At 42.7% G+C, this 15,508-nt stretch overlaps 1 protein-coding gene across 2 annotated transcripts in view; it reads right to left on the reverse strand.

The window, feature by feature from the left end:
- LOC126458602 (brain-specific angiogenesis inhibitor 1-associated protein 2-like) overlaps positions 1 to 15,508 on the reverse strand; it is a 911,857-nt gene that overhangs the window by 86,048 nt on the left and 810,301 nt on the right. The window lies entirely within an intron of this gene.

The raw sequence follows: 15,508 nt of genomic DNA on the forward strand, positions 1-15,508 counted from the left end.
TATCAGTAATTAGTGCCTTCAGTAGTTAGAATCTTTTATTTAGCTGGCAGTATTGGCGCTCTCTGTATTGCAGTAGTTTGCGTAATGAAGATTTTTGTGAGGTGAGTGATTCTTTTGTAGGGATTTTTGAAAGTCAGATTGCGTTGCGCTGAAAATATTGTGTGTCAGCTTAGTGATGATCAGAGTAAGTAAAGAGAGAACTGTCTGAGTACGTTCAGTTTTGCTCAGCTGTTTGAAAATCAAATAACGTAGAAGATTACTAGCACAGTCGTTTATAATTTTTCTAAGGGGACGTTACAATAATTACAAAGGTGCATCTTTCATTAGAAAAAAAAAAATGAAATAGCCCATATTCTAATTTAGCTTTACGGTAGACATTAACTTTGCACCACCACATTGCTCCCTACTTTTTAGAAGAGGGCGTTCACCAGCGTTGTTTCTTATACTTCTTCTTCTGATGATTAGATTGTTGTAGTAAAATAAATGCTGCACATGCAACGACTGCTAAATCCTCGTCTTCTTTCATAATATCTGCCGGTGAAATTGTAATTAAAACGCCACTTTATAACAATAACATAACGAGAGCAGCGTCGGAAAGCTGTGAGAGATTCCATATGTCCGAATCCCTTAGCCTCAAGCCCTTCGTTTGGTAAGGATGAGAAGCCGAACGCCAATGCATTGGCGACTAATGTTGGCCGAATCCAGTCTCTGTCGTTCGTTGGCCTTGTGTGCAAGCGCCTGACGTTACAAGGTTTACAGGTAGGTCCCGTTTCAAACTCACTGTGATTGTCAAAGCTGTGGCATTGAAGAGTACTAGTTGTGTCGCTTCCAACGCCTTGCCGTATTACCTTATAGTAGTTGTATTTTGGAATCATCGTGCGAGGTATTATTTCTTAAGCAGATTCTTATTTCTTAAGAGATTTACATACGATATCCTCACTGTTTGTTGTTATGCGGTAGCATCAGTACTTTATGCAACTGGCAACAACGTAAGCTCTACAGTAATGCAGGTGGTTTGCACCGAAGAGCAGTGTCCATTGACAAGGGCATCGTTTCCTAGCCCGTTCCTTCCTTAATTTCATAGATGGGTCGGAATGGTACAGCGGCTAACGTCATCTCTACCAAGTAAACAGTCGTCATTGGAAGATTCGCGGCCACGTGTCCAGGAAATGTCTTTGTATACGGCCACTCCGCGCTTCCCCCACCCATCTGCCCGAGTTGCACCGCGGATGTGGTCTCCAGTTTCCCAGAGATACGGCAGCGGCCAGAACTCCTCGGAGCACGCTCCAGCTGTCATTTCGTGCTGACAGTCTAAGGTGTTCGCTACTACACCTTGCCATTCCTACTCCTAAACAGGTACGTGCTACTGCTGTGCCTGGCGGCGTAATGTTGCGAATAAGTCTAAAACACAGTTCTGTGTTGCGTGGCGAAGCTACTGGTAACGATTTTCGTTCATAGCAGTTAAGAGTCTGGAACTTCGGGAGGTGCGTTCGGACTTAACTGCTTACAAATCTGGCTTCTGCTTCGATCTGCGTGAGTTTTTGTAACCTCACTATTGGTGGACACGGATTATTGATCTCGGGAGTATTGGATAATTTTGTCTCGTATGACAAATGCTCTTTGAAACTCGATGAATACTGCGCAGTACTCCAGAAAGTCTTTCGTAAATGTTTGAGCACTTGTAGGTAAGAGCTTCAGAACCATCAAAACATCACTAAAAGTTTTGCTTCTAGAATGCTATTCTGAACTCAAAAGGATGCGGAGTCTTGAATTTTCTAATGAGGCATTTAATTAATCCCTACAAGTACTTTTCCGATTTTTAAGAAAGACATTGTAGTTATAAAGTTACTTAAACTTCATTTTTAAGATCAGACACATTTAAATATCTTTTTTCCAGTGCCATGCTTGTTTCTCGCTCGTCCAATTGATAACACGTGTCGTCAGTTTTGTTTATATTCACATGAAGGTGAGTACATTGAACTTCATATGAATGTTCAATGCAGGGTATTCCATGAGGAATGGTCATTATTCAGGGATATGACAGGAACCATCATTCGAAGCAAAAGAGTCTAGATGGGCTCTAAAATGCATACATTTTGAGAGGTCGTAGTGTGGACCAAAACAAGAAATAAACGTCCAATAAACATGGGTTCTAACGCACTTCTTCATATTCGCTACCGTTAAACATTTCTACTGAAAAAAATGCTCATAGCTCTTACGGAATGCATTTTAGATCTCACGTTTATTGGACTTTTTTGTTGTTTTGGTCCATATTACCTCCTCCCAAAATATGGCAAGCAAGGTGCTTGCAATAGAAAAGATTTGTTTCACAGCATCGAAGATGAAGAAGCGCTCACAGCTCTTAAAGTACGCATTTTGGAGCCCATGTTTATTAGACTTTCTTGCTTCGAATGATCGTTCCTGTCAAATTCCTGAGTATTGACCACTCCTCCTGGGACAACTAAGTAGCTCGATATTCGACTTTCATTTAGCAATAACGGATAAAATTCCTGGGATAGTTACGCCTAACAGTGACTGAAACGTCGTAAAAATAGTCAAAAACGAAGTTTTTCACTTTTCCGTTTCCATAATTAAGCAGTTTTAGTGAATGAGAGGAGACTTCTAGATAAATTCGTGTTTATCTTTCCTCACACCCATGCCACAAGGTAAATTCTTTGAGAGATAGATCGGACGTCAGCAATAGATGAACTCAGTGCGACAGTCGTTCATCAAACGTTATGAAAAAACCAATATTTGAGTCAGAATATTTATGTCTTGTTGTTTACTGAGCAAGTAGTCTTACGAAAATTCATTCTAGTCGTACGTCATATCTCAGTATAATTTTTATGTTGATACGATGTTATACAACAATATAAATGGTGCTACGCCTTACGAGGTCAGAAGAATAAACATTACAACTTGAGTGTGAAGAAATCGATTCCAACGTGTCATAGCATTTTCGTTTGCAACGATTTATCTTCACTTTTCTATTTCTTGGCCTTTGTACTGTTTCTCTTAGGGGTCTATATGGTATTGTATTTGATTAGGCAATGTTCATGGTAGAAGGTGGTCGGATGCCTTTTCTGTGGGGGAACACTCCCCCCCCCCCCCCCTCTCCTTTCCGCCCCATCCCTTATGAAAATGTGCGACCTTTTTCTAATTATCTGAGACTAACTGAGCGATATGTCTGCACTGGCAAGCTTTATCCTTCACGTGAGGTAAATATTGCCCTCAGATATCCAGGAAGTGGTGAATAAAGTGAAGTTCTAAAAGCGATGAAGATTCAAAGAACTCTCTTAAAACTGGTTACGAAAAAGAAAGCAGATAGAATGAGACATATACTGACAGGAAAAAGAACCCTAACTACTACTATCGAAGGTGCAGTGGAACGACAGGGGAAAAAATTATAAAAATACTGGATGGAGTGAAAAGAGGGAGATACCAGGTTGCGAAGCAATGGTGTCAAGAACCTGCCAATAGCCAGAACACCTTATGACGATTATGATGATGATGATGATGATGATGGTGATCCAGGAAACGGTAACCTTCCTGAAAATTAATGCTGTCTTAGGTTTAAATTGTTATCATCATCAATCACAGTTTTCACGTTAGTTATCGGAGCTTCAGTCAGCTGGATCAGAATTTACGTAGTTCCAAAACTAGTTAAGGAACATAACACGACAACCACCAGCCAGTAGACTGACCAGCAAGTGAACTGAAAATCGTGCACAAGGAGAACAATTTACGGGGGCGTCTTCTTAGGCACTATGCGTGCGAATTGGGCAATTGGATGTTTCTGGAAGTCGTCTGAAGGAAATATTTGAGTATCCCGAAACCGAATACATGAAGTAGCAAATACTCAAAGAGCGCTGTTGTATGGAATCTATTCTAACTGACGACAAAAAGACAACATTTACAGCAGTATTCTATCTGTATTTTGTTAACAACAACCTACCAGCACACAATTACACACACACTCACTCACACACACACACACACACACACACACACACACACACACACACACACACACACCACCTTACCCCTCATATTTACCATAAATGATTAGTTATGTTACCACGATATTTCCTAAATGAACAATGCAGTGGCCTTAATTCACGAATATACCATCACACCAATAGTGTTTACGGGCTGCCAGTTTGGAACTATGGTTATATTATACATAGTGTGTCTATCTGCATATTATTTTAAAGCATAAAATATATTACTTCAGCATTTTAGTTGTAACTGCAACAACCACATCTCTGGCATAACTAAAACTTTGCCCTCCTTCTCTCACTCCTTTCATCCTCTATCTGTCAGTCCCAGCCTAAATTGCTATTTGTGTATAACTTTGCCACTGTTACCGACAGTAATGTTTTCGACATGTCACCTTACTACATAAATGAGTACAAAGTTTGAGTTCTGCAAACGTGACAGAAAAAGATTTGTGGACCACCTGAAATATTTACTCTAACATACGTATTCATCGAATCAACCAAAGTCCTCCTTAACGTTAAGACTTACTGCGGTGTCACCGCCAGACACCACGCTTGCTAGGTGGTAGCTTTTAAATCGGCCGCGGTCCATTAGTATACGACGGACCCGCGTGTCGCCACTGTCAGTAATTGCAGACCGAGCGCCACAACACGGCAGGTCTAGAGAGACGTCCTGGCACTCGCCCCAGTTGTACGGACGACTTAGCTAGCGATGCAACACTGAAGAAGCCTCGCTTATTTGCCGAGACGATAGTTAGTATAGCCATCAGCTACAATTGCTACGACCTAGCAAGGCGCCATAATCCTTTGCTATATATATTGTGGTTATAACATGTATTATCAAGAGCGATGTTCTACAAATGTGGATTAATGTGAAGTATTCCAGAAGCTACGTACTTTTCTTTATAGCATTCATTACGTATCCTGTTTCAGACCTCACGCCAGCCTGCGTGAGTTTAAACGCGTGCCTTTCGGTTACCCGTCACTGTGGACTGGCTGTCTTGTCAGTCCACAACACTTACTCTGAAATAAACGTTTTGTTTTGCTACACGTTATTTGTACTCTGATACCGTTCTTCTGTTTTTGCACCTAGTAATTTCTAGACTCTATATTGGTTTACAAAGTGTGGCAGTTTATATGTAATACATTGCGACATGGAAAGAAGCCTGTACCCATGGGAAGTGTTGTATTTAAGTTGTTTTATTTTCCCATTGCCATTTATTCTTACTTTTTAGTATAATACCTCCACAGATCCATGGTCTACAATAACGTTTTATTTCCCAACTAGACAGTGCCACAGGGTATCCCAAAGTCGTAACACAACACGCATATGTCCTACTACTACTACTACTACTACTACTAGTAGTAGTAGTAGTAGCAGCTTTATTCATCCGTAGATCTCTTTTTACAAGGATATAGGATATGTCGAAGTATTTACAAATTTAGATCAATTTAAAATAAGCTAATTCGTATACACATATAGTTACAGACTTCTAGTTAGAGACAATCATTAGATTTACCCCTGGTATACAATACCTTTTTTACAAATAACTTGCTAAATAATGTAATGCCACATTGTTCTCTCATATCTCGCTATCAGTCACTGCACACGCTATACACACATTGTTTCATAACACTTCACTCACCACCCACCCACACACACACACACACACACACACACACACACACACACACACACACTGGTGATCTCTGGGCCATTTTCTGTACCGCAACTTTCCATTTGCTGTCCTGAAAAACTGAGTCAGCATCTCTCCATAATGAGTGAAAAGTTGAGCGCAGAAAGAGCAAGAGGTGTTAGTATTGTGCTATGCATAGCTTGGGGGTAAATATTTCTAGAAAGGAAAAAGAAATGAAAAAAACAAAATGATGGTGTTATGTAGAATGTTGGATATTTTATAATCATTGTTATTATAATTTATTTGTATAACATTTTTTTATCAAACCCCTACTCTGTTTTAGCTCAGTAATCCTTCAATGTATAAAATGTATTGCATAACAGGTACTTTTTAACTGCCTTTTTAAATAAATGTATTTTTGCAGTTTCTTTAGTCTCTTCTGGTAATTTATCGTACAGTTTTACTCCTTGGTAGAAAATGCTGTTTTGAGTTTTATGTTTATTTTTTCTTGGTGAATTTAAGTTGAGTCTATCTCTTGTTGCATGGTCATGGACAGAGCTGTTTGTGCAGTAATTACCCATGTTATTTTTGATGTGTACAACTGACTGGTAAATGTATTCACATGGAGCAGTTAAAATCCCCCGTGTTCTGAATAAATCTTTACAATGAGCTCGACTAGTATTTTTGGTTATTATTCTTATGGCTCTTTTCTGGAGTCTGAAAATTGTGTTCATATTTTGTGCATTTGTTCCCCAAAAAAGAATGCCATAGCTAAGAACTGAGTGTACATATGAATAATATGTAACCAAAAGACATTGCATGTTACACACTGATGATAGTATTCTAAGGCATAACATGCTGATGACATTCTGTTTGCAAGTACCTTTGTGTGTTCAGACCACTTCAACTGAGAATCAATATTCATTCCTCATCGACTAACACATATAAATGGACTTGATGACGGAGTTTTAAAACTTTTCGGATAGAAGTAATCTTATTGTTTCATTCGATATTAAAAACAGTCACCATGAAGCCTAGCTTTAAATCTTCGCATTTAAAGAATTGAATAAACAGAAGTCCACTTACGTGGTTTACTTTTCCCAGCATATTTTGTAATGAAGAACTTAAGCTTTCCATCATCGCTAATTAATTTATCTCAGTTATGTTTGTTATTTACAAAGAGTGCACGTAAATGCAGAAAAAATTGTTTCCTCTAAAAGCAGTCCGAAGCAATGCTCACTTTGCCTACACAGCTGCCAGACTATGTTTGTATGGCTTGTGACTTAGTCAGAGCTCTGACTCGTGCATTGTGCCCAGTCATTGACAGTGAAGTCCATCAACAAGCATAATGACCCTCCTGAAACTACAACGGAGCTTTCGGAGTCTGACCTGGATGTAAATTTTTCCCTGATGCCGTCTTTCCGTACCTTCGGACTTACTTTCTACAGGCACATTACAGCATCCTCCAGGCTAAACATTCACCAACCAAACAAGTACAGAGTAGCCTAAATAAAAAATAAAACAGGAGCATGAATTGCGTAGAAAATACCAGCCTAAAAATTACGCAGTGGCTGTTCAGCATACTGATTAGAATTTTCCGATGCACAGCTTCACCTGTGCTGTGAGTTCACATACGTAGGTAAACAGAATCAGCCCCCATTGAAAGAAATGAGACACGGGTAATTCAGACATACTGATAACCATTTGGAGACCTCTAACAGGACAGAACACATGTAAGTTGACGTGGAATCCTTAACTCGTTCACAACAGAACGTGTTTTAGGGAACATATGCAGGCCATTTTTGTTAATTCTATGAGAGACTGAATTTTAATTTGTGCTTAGACAGTAAATCAACAAGGTGATTTTATTGGACTTTCAGTGGAGCAATGTGGTCTGGTGTCCGTGTAGTTTCCTACTGATCTCTCTGCTGTTTGCATTCTGCTATCACGAGATGCCGAAAACACTTTTCAGGTCACTTACTTTGCACACTATTTACGAGGCTATTACCGTGTGATACTGAATGCCAATTTCGATGTTACGAAGCGTTTTCCACGAGCAGTAAGATTTGTTGCGTTAAGTGTCAGAATAGATGGCTTAATGGCTCTCAGCACTATGCGACTTAACTTCTGAGGTCATCAGTCGCCTAGAACGTAGAACTAATTAAACCTAACTAACCTGAGGACATCACACACATCCATGCCCGAGGCAGGATTCGAACCTACGACCGTAGCGGTCGCTCGGTTCCAGACTTTAGCGCCTAGAACCGCACGGCCACGCTGGCCGGCGTCAGAATAGATCTTAAGACTGACAAGTGTTCGAATACGAGTTCGTTTTTATTTGTAGCCGTCCGCTGTTCTGGCGACTTATTAAACCCGGAAGCTTATATCACTTCCAACGGAACCACGAGTCTTTGAGATAAGAGACCCAGAATGAATCTCTCATTCTTCAGAGAAGTATGTGCTGTTGTGTAACTTCCATCAGATTAAAACCGTGTGTCAGAGCGGTACGTGAACCTGGAAACTTGTCTCTCCCTTATTGACTCAGCTATCCAGCCGAGGAAAATATTCGAGACGCACCGCCGCTCAGAACTGGCACGAAAAAGCCCCTATAGGGTGGCATAAAGGGCGTCAACGGAACTACCTCTTTCCTTGGGGAGTTGATCCTCCATGCAATGCTCGGCCGAAAACGACAGCACGCATTGTGTTGAGCTGAAGACATTCTTCACAACCTTTGACACTGCTGACATCCTCAGGTGGTCCAACCTTCCTCTAAGAGTACGGGTGCACAGTGTATGGGTCAGCGAGGCCGTCTTATTCGCAGATCCTTGACGCTGTCCACCATGCTGGGATCCGATTGGCCACGGGTGCTTATCGGACCAGTCCCGTACCCAGCCTCTGTGCTGAGGCTGGCGAACCGCCACTTACCATCCGGCGGCAGCTCCTGCTGGTGCGCCAGGCTTGTAAGTTTCTTGCAGCTCCCAGCTCGCCTGCTCACCATCTTGTTGCCCATCCACCTCTGGACTGCCTTTTTTCCCACCGTCCCCGGGCTACGTTGCCGTTTGGGATCCGTGTGCAACGTGTACTAGAGTCACTCGGTGTGGAGTCTGTACAACCCCAAATCCGGGGTTTTAACCGCCTGCCACCCTGGTTATTGGAGAGCCCCCTTGTGATTTTAGATTTATTGCAGTACAAGAGAGATTGCACTCCTGCCACCGTTTTTAATGCACCCCTTACTGCAATTTTATCTGAACACCACGACTTTGTAGCTGTTTTACGGATGGGTCGAAACAGGGGGATTCCGTTGGTTGCGCTGTTGTTTTTCCGGATCGTGTCCGACTGCCTCAGCCTTTTACTGTCTTTGATGCAGAATTGTCTGCGATCTTGCGGGCACTGGAGCGGATGAGACATTCTTCCTGTACTAAATTTCTTGTCTGTTCCGATTCACTCAGTGCCCTTCACTCATTGCAACGTTTGTGTCCAGCAGATAAAATAGTCCAGACCATCCAGGATGCCCTCCTCCAAAATTCAAAGAACTCTCCTAAAACTGGTTATGAAAAAGAAAGCAGCGACTGGGGAAGGTTGTGGCTTTCTGCTGGGTTCCGGTGCATGTCGGCATTGCTGGGAATGAAAGGGCAGATCTCGCAGCCAAGGAGGCGTATCTCGATCCACAAGAACACAAATATCTCAGTGTGCTATCCCCCTGCACTCACTCTGGAAGTGGCTGACAATAAGCTCAAGCCCACAACGCGTGTGTGGTGTACTTCCTTTCAGCCCCATCGACGGGACGAGGTTCTCCTCACTCGGCTTCGGATAGGCCACAGCCCTATGACGCATGGCTTCCTGCTCCGGCGAGAGGACCCTCCAATGTGTGGTGCTTGCGGCGTCCAGGTCACTGTGCGCCACGTTTTATTGCATTGCGTTTTATTTTCTGACCAGCGGGCCGCGGCTGACTTGCCAGCGGACCTGCCATCTCTTTTAGGCAACACTCGGACGAATGTGGTTAAAGTTTTAAAGTTCTGTGCCATGTCAAATGTTTTTACAAAGATTTTAGGGAGAGGATCTTAATTTGCTCACTGTGTGACAAGCTTGCCCGTATTTTACGTAAGTGGCCAGCCAATGACAATTTCCTGTGGCATTCTTGTTGCTACGTTTTCCCTTTCCTTACGTTTTACTTTCTTATGTAGCATTTTCCTTCTTTTCCTGCCTTCTTCGCGTGTGTGCTTCAGTTTTATTAGGCCTGTCCACAGTCATTCCTTTTAATGTGTGTCAGGGCGCTGATGACCTCGACGTTGAGCGCCCATAAGCCCCAACACAGACACACACACACACACACACACACACACACACACACACACACACTTCCTCTAAGAACATTGTGTGGCCCATCGAACATGATCTCTTCTGTTTAGAGCACAGCGCGACTGTATTTTGCCTTCGTGTACAGGCTGGAAGCAGTAAGGACCGTTCAGAATCATACGACGAAATTTCAACGTGATCGAAAGCAGCTAAGGGTGTTTATGCTTTTCCATGCCTTCTATTTTGTATATGAAGTTGGTATCTGTTCTTTCGGACATGTAACTTCGGACTTACAACTTCTATTTTGTGTTCTCCTTTGGCGCGACCACAGGGGGGGGGGATGCGACATTGTCATGTGAATTCAGTTTTGGGGAAAAATATGTGTCTAGATGCATAAGTAAATGTAAATATAAAACTAGTAGAGAGATACTGGGAAAAAAGCAGCTTCCGATCATGTGAAACGTCCACGATGGCACTGGGCAGAATTGTGGTGAAATTTAGTGACATTATTAATACGCTTTATACGTCATATGAACTTACGAGATGTGGCCTTTTTTCTTTTGGCAAGTGTCGACACTTTGCTGTGTGAAGCATCGTCGAGCCACATTACAGAGGCAGGTTGTACGCCTTTGAGACAAATTTTAAACCTAGGTGTAACACTGTTGGGAATTACGTGGTTTCGAAAAAGTGATCCTATAATTCAGTTTCGCAGTGTATCTTATTCTGATGATTCCTATGAAAAATGCATGATAATTGGCACGCAGTTTTGGTCAAATTCTCTAAAGTTACATACCCATACGGTTTTGTAATTCAGTCACATCACGACCGACAACAACGGCATCTCGTGATGTAGATGAAGATAACAGTAGCGCAATCACGCAAAACGCCAGATATTATTCACAAATATTAAACAAACAAGGTTTATTACAACGAAAGAAGTTAATGTGTACAATTCTATTTTAATACAAGTTAATTCTAAAAATAATTTGAAAATCCAGTGTACTGCAGAAAGGGAACATGTTCAACACCTACAAACTCATCCCCCTCTTTTTGTTGGCGTCATACATAACTTTTTCATGTATGTAATAAGCATCATCAAGAAACCAGAAAGACGTGTAAAGAGACAAACTGCATAAAAGCGGTGTTATTTAGTCTTTTTGTCTCGGCTGTAAAAGTAGAAAATGCAGTAAGCAGTTCATTTCTTCTACTAAACAGCTGCCCATGGCTCTGAGGCTCCGCCTTGTGGAGCGCATGTTTACTAGCCATTTTTTTGGTTTGGCCGATGCTTCCACCTCTTTAAAGTCGCCTATACTGCAATCCTAGTAACAACGGTGTCGCTACACGTATTCCACTGTAGGAGGTATAAGAACGATTCTCATCCAAAACTTTCGAACACTATCGTTATCGGAGCACAGTTCCTTACCTCGCGTTGATACATTTACCCTGACTGTGTCTAACATCATCACGGAATCAGGCTATATCTCACACCATGACCTAGCCTTTCCCAGAAAGGTTTAAATTACTTGGCAGTTGACACTTGACACATAGTAGCTGCTTCCCTCCAAACAGAGCGCTCCGCTTCACGGCCGAACCGTTTGCTGTTGCCAAACTGCCAACACAATTGGTCGGTTCACTTCCAACACCTCGCTCCGCTTCCTTTCTTGATGTGTTTGGATCACACAGTACTAACTAAACACAACTGGATCCTTCCTCACAAGAAGCGATACAGCATTACGTATACATTTGTTATACTCACAGAGATCAGCTTACATTACATAAGCTTCGCACGACATTGCGTCAAGCCGAATAAACTTGCCGTACTGAAGGTCGTAGCTTCGAATTTCGTCAGATCCAGCAGAATTATTTATTTTTCTAAATCTAATCAAGAGAATTTGAAAATCTTTTTACTCAGTAAATTGTTTTAAATGTATTTTTTAAATTTCTAATACTTTGCCGCATCAGTTTCATCACCGTATTGACTGTTGTATTTTCTGTTATTTTTCTTCTTATCATTCTTCGCCCGTTTGGAATCTTCTTGTGTTGCCTCTAACCCGCAACCAAGTGCCAACCAGGTCTGCTTATCGCTAGGTGAAGTGCCAGCCCATTTTGCCAGTGTGAGGATAGTTTCAGGTAAGCACTGACAGCGAGAAATTATACTTTGTTTTACCGATGAAACTGAAATTTTGCTGTCGAAGATGGCTACTCAAACAAACCAGTCATGAGAATTTTCTCTATCACGCCGGACGATACGCCAGTATGGCGATGACAAATACACGCTCCCAATGTGCGTTCACCGTGATGTCGCCAAACACGGATGCGACCATCATGATGCTGTAAACACAACCTGGATTCATCCGAAAAAATGACGTTTCGCCATTCGTGCTCCCAGGTTCGTCGTCCAGTACACCATCGCAGGCGCTCCTGTCTGTGCTGCAGCGTCAAGGGTAACCGCAGCCATGGTCTCCGGCCTGATAGTCCATGCTGCCGCAAACGTTGTCGAACTGTTCGTGCAGATGGTTGTTGTCTTGCAAACGACCCCATCTGTTGACTCAGGGATCGAGACGTGGCTGCACGATCCGTTACAGCCATGCGGATAAGATGCCTGTCATCTCGACTGCTAGTGATACGAGGCCGTTGGCATCCAGCACGGCGTTCCGTATTACCCTCCTCAACCCACCGATTCCATATTCTGCTAACAGTCAGTGGATCTCGACCAACGCGAGCAGCAATGTCGCGAAACGATAAACCGCAATCGCGATAGGGTGCAATCTGACCTTTATCAAAGTCGGAAACGTGATGGTACGCATTTCTGCTCCTCGCACGAGGCATCACAACAACGTTTCACCAGGCAACGCCGGTCAACTGCTGTTTGTGTATGAGAAATCGGTTGGAAACTTTCCTCATATCAGCACGTTGTAGGTGTCGCCACCGGTGCCAACCTCGTGTGAATGTTCTGAAAAGCTAATCATTTGCATATCACGGCCTCTTCTTCAAGTCGGTTAAATTTCGCGTCTGTAGCACGTCATCTTCGTGGTGTAGCAATTTTAATGGCCAGTAGTGTAGGTTTTCCTCAAACGCTGTGAACAAAGCAATCGTGATCTCGGTTTTGGCGTAGACTGTTGATTGCCGTTTTCTCTGATACATTGCGCACTATGAGGTTCTAGTTAGGTTATGACATGAGTTTAAATTCAGGGCTACAAAACAAGTCGTCTGCCTTCGTTCACTCGTTGCTCAGTTAAAATCAGCTGCTGACAGAGCGTCTCTCATTTCCGTCATACCGATCGCCGGCCGCTCCCAACATTCTCCGTATTACATATTAACAGTATTTGTGAAGTAGCGCGCCTTGTTTGTATGTCTCCTAAAACCGAGCGTTAGCCGGCAGCCGATGTGACAACACTGTGGCGGCAAGTGACAGACGTCACCTATCAAGTAATTTTAATCGTACTATAGTTAGTGACTCGGTATTCCTTTCCTTACTAATTCTACAAAGAACCTCCAAATTCCTTGTCTTGCTGTTATGAGATGATAATTAAATGGACACCCTAGCTGCAAACAGGCGTTGATATACTTCATTGGGGACATGTTGAAAATGTGTGCCCCGACCAGGACTCGGACGCGGGACCTCCTGCTTGCATGGCAACGCCCTATCCAACTGAGCCAACGAGGGCACAGAGGATAGTGCGCCTGCAGGGACTTATCCCCTGCGCGCTCCCCGTGAGACCCTCATTCCCAACATGTCCACAGCACTGCATTCGTAGTGCGCCTACTAGATGTTTGCCCATCATACTCATTACTCGTGGCAGATTCCCGATCATCTACCTTCTTGTGCGAACATAAACGCTATGCCCGAACTCGTACAGGACTTGGTAGATTAATCTGCCACGAGTAATGAGTATGATGGGCAAACATCTAGAAGGCGCACTACGAATGTAGTGGTGTAGACATGTATTGAATGTGGGTCTCACGGGGAGCGCGCAAGGGATAAGTCCCTGCAGGCGCACTATCCTCTGTGCCCTCGTTGGCTCAGTTGGATAGAGCGTTGCCATGTAAGCAGGAGATCCCGGTCGGGGCACACATTTTCAACATGTCCCCAATGAAGTATATCAACGCCTGTTTGCAGCTAGGGTGTCCATTTAATTATCATTTCATTTTTAGCAAAGCTGCATGGTCATCAATGGCAACTGTTCTTTCGGGAACAGATACTACCGTCATATGTATGTCTTGGTGTTGTTATGACTTTCCCACTAGAGCGCGTCCCACTAAGCACAACAGCGCAGGCGCAGCGCTCGTCCGTCTCCGCACTACGAGATGGCGCTACCTAAGAGACGGACCAAATTCCACATCCGCCGATCTGCGTATTAATATGTAACGCAGCCAATGAGATTGCTAGTAACGTAGAACCTTTTCTCCACGCAGATCACACTCGCGCAGTGATACATGAACGCGCGAGGTATTATAACGAGTGTACAGACCTCCGATTAGTGAGTCTGCATTTGTCTGTACCAGTCTGCATTTGTCTGTACCAGTCTGCGCCTAATAAGATTACCATATTCTTGTACATAGCCATCAAGATAGATGTATAGACACTTTTGTCAATCTGTATATTGAGCAAGCAGTAAAGGAAACAAAAGAAAAATTCAGAGTAGGTATTAAAATCCATGGAGAAGAAATAAAAACTTTGAAGTTCGCCGATGACATTGTAATTCTTTCAGAGACAGCAAAGGACTTGGAAGAGCAGTTGAATGGAATGGACAGTGTCTTGAAAGGAGGGTATAAGATGAACATCAACAAAAGCAAAACGAGGATAATGGAATGTAGTTAAATTAAGTTGGGTGATGCTGAGGGGATTAGATTAGGAAATGAGACACTTAAAGTAGTAAAGGAGTTTTGCTATTTGGGTTGGTTGGTTGGTTTGGGGAAGGAGACCAGACAGCGAGGTCATCGGTCTCTGCTATTTGGGGAGCAAAATAACTGATGATGGTCGAAGTAGAGAAGATATAAAATATAGACTGGCAATGGCAAGGAAAGCGTTTCTGAAGAAGAGAAATTTGTTAACATCGAGTATAGACTTAAGTATTTGTATGGAGCGTAGCCATGCATGGAAGTGAAACGTGGACGATAAATAGTTTAGACAAGAAGAGAATGAAGCTTTCGAAATGTGGTGCTACAGAAGAATTCTGAAGATTAGGTGGGTAGGTATTGAATAGAATTGGAGAGAAGAGAAATTTGTGGCACAACTTGACTAGAAGAAGGGATCGGTTGGCAGGGCACATTCTGAGGAATCAAGGGATCACCAATTTAAAATTGGAGGGCAACGTGGAGGGGAAAAATCGTAGAGGGAGACCAAGAGACGAATACACTAAACAGATTCAGAAGGATGTAGGTTGCAGTAGGTACAGGGAGATGAAGAAGCTTGCACAGGATAGAGTAACATCGAGAGCTGCATCAAACCAGTCTCAGGACTGAAGACCACAACAACAATAACATTCACCAGACCAAAAGTCTTGTTCCTCCGACCACCGGAGTTTACTAATTCTCAATATATCTAACTTTAACCAATCCATTTGCCTTTTTAAA

Source organism: Schistocerca serialis, chromosome 2 (genome assembly GCF_023864345.2).
Source record: "Schistocerca serialis cubense isolate TAMUIC-IGC-003099 chromosome 2, iqSchSeri2.2, whole genome shotgun sequence".
NCBI classification, from domain to species: domain Eukaryota; kingdom Metazoa; phylum Arthropoda; class Insecta; order Orthoptera; family Acrididae; genus Schistocerca; species Schistocerca serialis.